This window comes from Oryza glaberrima, chromosome 8 (assembly GCF_000147395.1).
Source record: "Oryza glaberrima chromosome 8, OglaRS2, whole genome shotgun sequence".
Lineage (NCBI taxonomy): Eukaryota > Viridiplantae > Streptophyta > Magnoliopsida > Poales > Poaceae > Oryza > Oryza glaberrima.
In genome coordinates this window covers 6,864,978-6,870,987 of record NC_068333.1, presented here as the reverse complement: position 1 = coordinate 6,870,987, position 6,010 = coordinate 6,864,978, and the positions used below count along the sequence as shown (strand labels likewise).

Here is a 6,010-nt window from a genome sequence, read left to right as displayed (position 1 = left end):
AATAAATGCTAAGAGTCGACTCTGAGCTGTTGTCATGAGTAGCAAAGATGTTTATCTTTTCTTCCCTCTCTTTCTTCCACGTCACCGAATTTACTTGCATGACAACGAAGAGAGCCCGTTATTAGTCACCGTTGTATATGCCCTATATAAGACCCTATTACTAGTACTTACTAGAGTCGATACTCGCTCTTGCTGCCGCCATGGCGAACAAGGGAGGAGAGCCGGCAGCAAGAGCAGCTGTGCGCCATGGTGGAGGCCCCGTCGCGTTCAAGGACGCCGTCGACGTCGACGCCGCGCCGGTGCGACCTCCGATGGAGCACGGCGCCGCCGTCTCCGCCCTGCCGGCAGGCGTCTCCTACGGCCAGCCGATGCGCTGCTACGGGGGGACCTGGGTGTTCGAGAGCTGGGCGCAGGGCATGATGGCCATGCACCGCGGCGGCGGCCTCGTGCCCCGCGCCAGCGACGTCCTCCTCGCCAGCCTCCCCAAGTCGGGGACGACGTGGCTCAAGGCGCTCGCGTTCGCCACCACGGCGCGCCGCGCGTGCCCGCCGCCGGCGAGCCCCGACCACCCGCTCCGCCGCCTCAACCCGCACGACTGCGTGCCCCTCCTGGAGAGGCTCTTCGCCGCCGGCCGCGACGCGCTTCTCGACGAGCTGCCGTCGCCGAGGCTGATGTGCACGCACATGCCGCTTGTTGGAAATTTGGTCATAATTCGGCATATTTTAATCTAAAATAACAAGATAATAAACATGATATTTACAATGGGATTTGATCCAGTGATAGTGGTGAATGTAATCAACATGAGCATGCTTAATGTAGAATAAGCATCAACAATCACATAATAACACAATGTTGACATTGCGATGAACATTAACAATAAAACTTCTAATTGAAATAATGTAAGAAGGTTATACCCCAAGAATGGTCCTCCGCTGGAGTTTGAGATAGTATTGCCTCCGTTGGTGTTGACGGGAGCCTCCTTCTCCTTGTATCCAGTGTTGCCGTTGTCTCCAGTGTTCGACATATTGGTAAAGGTGAAGTAGATGTTGACGAACAGTGAGTAGTCGCGCCTTGCGCTCCCCAAAAACCTGATCGCCCGCCCGTCCGTGCAAACGTCGCAGCAGCGCGTGGTTTCGGAGGCCTACTCTCCCAACGCGTGTGCACACACTCATCGGGATGGGATTACCGTAGCAGCAACAGCGTTGGAAAATGGATGAAAGTGTGTCTCACTATTCTCGCGGGAGATCAAATCCATTCTCATTTTATAAGAGGAATGGAAGATGAAGAGTAAGAGTCATGGAATAGGAAGAGGAATAGAGCAACTAATTGTCATCAACTAGCTATGAACCATCCTCCACTACACAACCATCAACCAACAATCAATTAAGAGTAATTGATGTAAATTACCAATGGAATAGGAAGAGGAATAGAGCAACTAATTGTCATCAACTAGCCATGAACCATCCTCCACTACACAACCATCAACCATCCATCAATTAGGACTAATTGATATAAGTTACCAATTCCCTACTCAAATGGATTAATTCTCAAAACTCTTCATTCCATTGATATCCCATAAAAGAATGAATACACAAGAATTCCTAGCACAATGAGCCTTGGAATTTATTTGATTTAATTGATTTAAATGTATCAATTATCCAATTAAATCTAACACCGCTCTCGTTGCTGCCGCCGGCGGTGGCTGACGGCAACTCCAACTCCAAGATCATCTACATTTGCAGGGACCCATAACCATAGCTATAGCTAACCATCCCTTATTCGTTATATTTTTATTGATTTGATATTATTTTACTAAGGGGAATCTTATCTGGTCGTTTTCGTTTTTGTACACCTGCCGAAATTTATACATTACCAGATTCAAATATTAGCTGCTCTCATATCAAATCTCATGTGTGAAAAGCTTTAAACTAATATTGGAAATGGTATGTATTTCTCCCTTAAAAAAATGGGTATTTTGCCATACGGCCGTTAAATAGAGATTTTTTATTTCCCAAAGAAAAGCGTTAGGAAGAAAGATGGTACATGACCACGTGCTGTGCTATGTGTGATGTAACTGCATAGTATTGTGACAGAACGGGACCCTCTACCAAATATGGTGATGTAGCATGTTTCCTATTTGGTTATTGCAGGATCTAGATTAGCTGGTACTTTGTTGTCATTATTTAACATTGTATTTTTCTATAAGTAAAGTACATAAAACCCTACTATTATGGTGTAAGTTACATAAAACATAAGGATTTTGACACGTGGCACATCACACCAAATATTATGGTCCTAAAATTTCATAAAACCGTACTATTGATCATTTTGATTTTTGATCAACCACACCTTTTAGTTCTACAATTACAATTTAAATTTATAAGAATTTTATCCGTCATATAAATGTTTTGTCCGTTTTTTAAAATCTTGATATAGGAGCATATTAAAATGGTTACACATAATACCTGGGATTATGTGTCACATGCCAAAATCCGTATGGTTTTGTACAACTTGAACCATAATAGGTGGTTTTTATAGAATCTACTCTTTTCTATATAAGAAGATAAACACACAATTACAACCATGACCTTGGTAAGAGTCCCTTCAAAGCAAAAAGAAATCCCCTTCCACACCACTCCCCTCCGTCTGAGAGTCATCCTTGCAGTATTGGTAGATGGTGTCTTTCACTGGTGCCATTATCCTCCTACAAGAGTTCAAGGTGATGAGGTCAAATAATTGGCTTCCCTTTTCCTTATATCTATATCGATAGAAAGGCAGTTCATATTTTTCTACAGTGTCGCAAGCTTCTAGTCCCTCTGTTCTGAAATATAATTATTTTTGCCCCCTCTTGTATGTCCCAAAATAAGTTCATCTTTGAGTCATCATTGCATTGGATTTTATGAAAGTAGGGGACAAATGCATTAATTGTAATTAGGTAAGTAGGGGACAAGTGTACTAGGAACTGATAAAGTAGAGGGTATTCTAGTCTTTTTGCTTTGTATTAGTATGCACGAGTTCGGTGAAAAACAAACTTATTTTGTCTCCCTTGTAATGAGTCATGATGCTAGACCATGGTGCCCTTTGAGAAGTAAAGAGCCCCGTGTCTTGTGTGTTAGCTTGTTGGACTTGTTCAACAACCTCGATCTCCACCCTAGGAAAAAAATATTGTTCTTATATACTTGATCCAAACATTCGCAAAATTTCATGAATTCGCAAAAGCAAGTTCTGAATACAACATGTATATCTCGGAAGAGAGAAATTGCAAACCAAAATCCAAAACATTTATTCACATAGTATTAACTTTAGTGACAATGAAACATTGTTTTACTCTTGTTATATTTTGTAGGGACCAGAAAGATAGATTGGTCTCCATCTGGCACTTCCGGAAATGCGATGTGCCAGATCTGTTGCTCCAAGAAGTGTATGAGTCTATATGTGATGGCACTGGGTTTGCTGGACCTGTCTAGGATCACTTGCTTGGTTACTGGAGGGCGAGCAAAATAGACCCAGGCCGAGTGCTCTTCTTGAAATACGAGGAGGTGCTTCGAGACCCAGTGAACACCATTAGGGAGCTCGCACAATTTGTCGGGCAGCCATTCTCTGACACAGAGGAAGAAGCTGGCACTGTTGCGGAGATCGTCAAGCTATGTAGCCTAGAGAGTCTAAGGAGCCAGAAAGCCAACAAAGAAGGCATACAAGGTGTGTACATCAAGTTCTCGCACGACTCGTATTTTAGGAAGGGGGTGGAAGGGGACTGGAGGAACCACATGACTCCTGAGATGGCTGAGATGGGCGAACATCTGGATTCGATTATCCGAGAAAAGCTTGATGGGTCGGGGCTCACCATATGATACGCCATTATGGCCGGGGTTTCATCTTTTAATTTGTAGTCACAGTTTTCAAGCTATGTGTTTCATAATAAACAAAGCCTCCTAGCCTGTTTGGAGGCTTAACTTGTAACTGTTTATGCTTATAAACAGGTACATCTATGATCAATGTAATTTTCGGTGCACCAAATAAAATCCTTCCGATGCTACCCATGGGAAAACTAGAAGCCCCAACCCCCAACTCAGCGGAGGCACAATGACATGTTCTTCACATAGGCTGCGAGCAGTATATACTCCCTCCATCCCATAAAAAACCAAATTTAATACTGGATATGACACATTTAACATTTAGTGTCCAGATTCATCGTATTAGAATGTATCACATCCAGTTTTAGGTTCTAGGAATTTAGCCCTCAAATAACCCAATCTGAAATTCGCTCCTATGGAAATTTAAAGTCAGTACCTTGAGTGCTACTCAGGTCACTGCAACCATTAGGATACATGCCCTTTCACGGACGGGAGGAGTATATACCATCTCCATATTAATTGCAGATGTGTGAATTAATTAATTACTTCCCGCCCTTAAGATGACTCATCATATGGGGCTTCGGCAATAACACTAGCATACTTAGTAATCTATATTAAATTTATAAATCCTAGATAAGTACTTATAGGATTATGACTTCATAAACAAGTACATGGATATGGCATAAAGGCTTCCATTGTCGAAGACCTGGTCCTTTATTCTTCTCAAAAGAAAGAATCAGAGGCTGACTTTTTCTAGCTTATATTTCAATGAACAGTATACTGGATTGATTGTTGACATTACACTTAGTTAGTTTAGTCATCTTGAATTGAGAAATATGAAGTTAGTTGAATTCTTAAGTAAGCTGAAACAGTTTGCCTTAATTTACTAAATTTGTCTTAGGGTGCAGTAATTATTGATGATAGACTTCATGCATTTTATATAGTACTAGAAAAAATGCCCGTATGTTGCAACAGGTGAAATATATTTTTTTTGATGGGAATTACTACCAGGGCTTTGCCCAGTAGTTTAATTTTATAAAAGAAAACAAAAGTTATTTACAAACAGACAGAAAACCTTAATAATTACAAACTTTGTAGAAGAAGAAAGAGAATCATTCATTCGACAAACATGTAGAAGAATTTCAGATCTAAAGGAAGCCAACCACCTATTAAAATCAGGCCGAACATCTTGAAAAACATGTGGATTTCTTTGCTTTCATATGTGCAAGCAGGCAAAAGAAAATATCTCCATAAAACCCTTTGGCTTGAAGAGGATTCTTGCAAGGACTATCATTTGGCAGATATTGAGGTTTGTATTCCATCCGATGCCAAGATGTTGCCAGCATTGCTTACTAAAAGGGCAATCAAAGATGAGGTGGTATAAAGTTTCTCTAGAACCACCACAAAGACCACAGGTTAAAGTTGCATTAACAGGTGCACAGTGTCTTCTATCAATCATATCTCTAGTATTCAGTCTGTCCCAAATAAGCAGCCACATGAAAACCTTTATTTTCTTCACACATTTGGTTTTCCATATCCAAACCATAGGTCTTGGAACAGAGATCCTAGCAAAATTAGCTTTGTAAAACTTCCTCGAAGAATAATTGCTAGAGTTCCAAATGAAAGACCAGTGATCACCCTTTCCCAGGGATGAGAAAGTTAAAGAGTCTAATTCTGATTGCAATTGCAGGAACTGAATATATGACTCGACATTAAGGGGGAGATTGAAAGAATCTTCTAAAGCTAGATTAGCAAAAGAGCTTACTGATTCCCATCTCACTGTGGTTTGGGAGAAGAGTTCAGGAAACTTCAACTTTCTTACATCCCCATTCCACAAATCATCCCAAAAGAGAACTGAAGAACCAGATCGAATGGAGCATTGAGCAATAGCCCTATAAATATCAGACAACTGAATAATATCTCTCCACCAAAAAGAGCCTTTATTGAAGACCATATGAGGGACCTTTGTTCCATAATAAGAAGACCATATTAATCTGACCCAAGGAAGATCTTTAGCAGTGTAAAACTTCTGTAAATGCTTCAAGAGAAGCGCCACATTTTGGATGTACAGGTTTATAACCTCCAAACCACCCTTGTCCTTTGGTCTACACACTTTGTCCCAAGCTGCCAATGGTCTTCTTTTGACCAAGGTATTC

At 41.3% G+C, this 6,010-nt stretch overlaps 1 pseudogene; it reads left to right on the top strand.

The window, feature by feature from the left end:
* Positions 1-200: 200 nt before the first annotated feature.
* Positions 201-3,851, top strand: LOC127783247 (cytosolic sulfotransferase 3-like; annotated as a pseudogene).
* Positions 3,852-6,010: the final 2,159 nt, after the last annotated feature.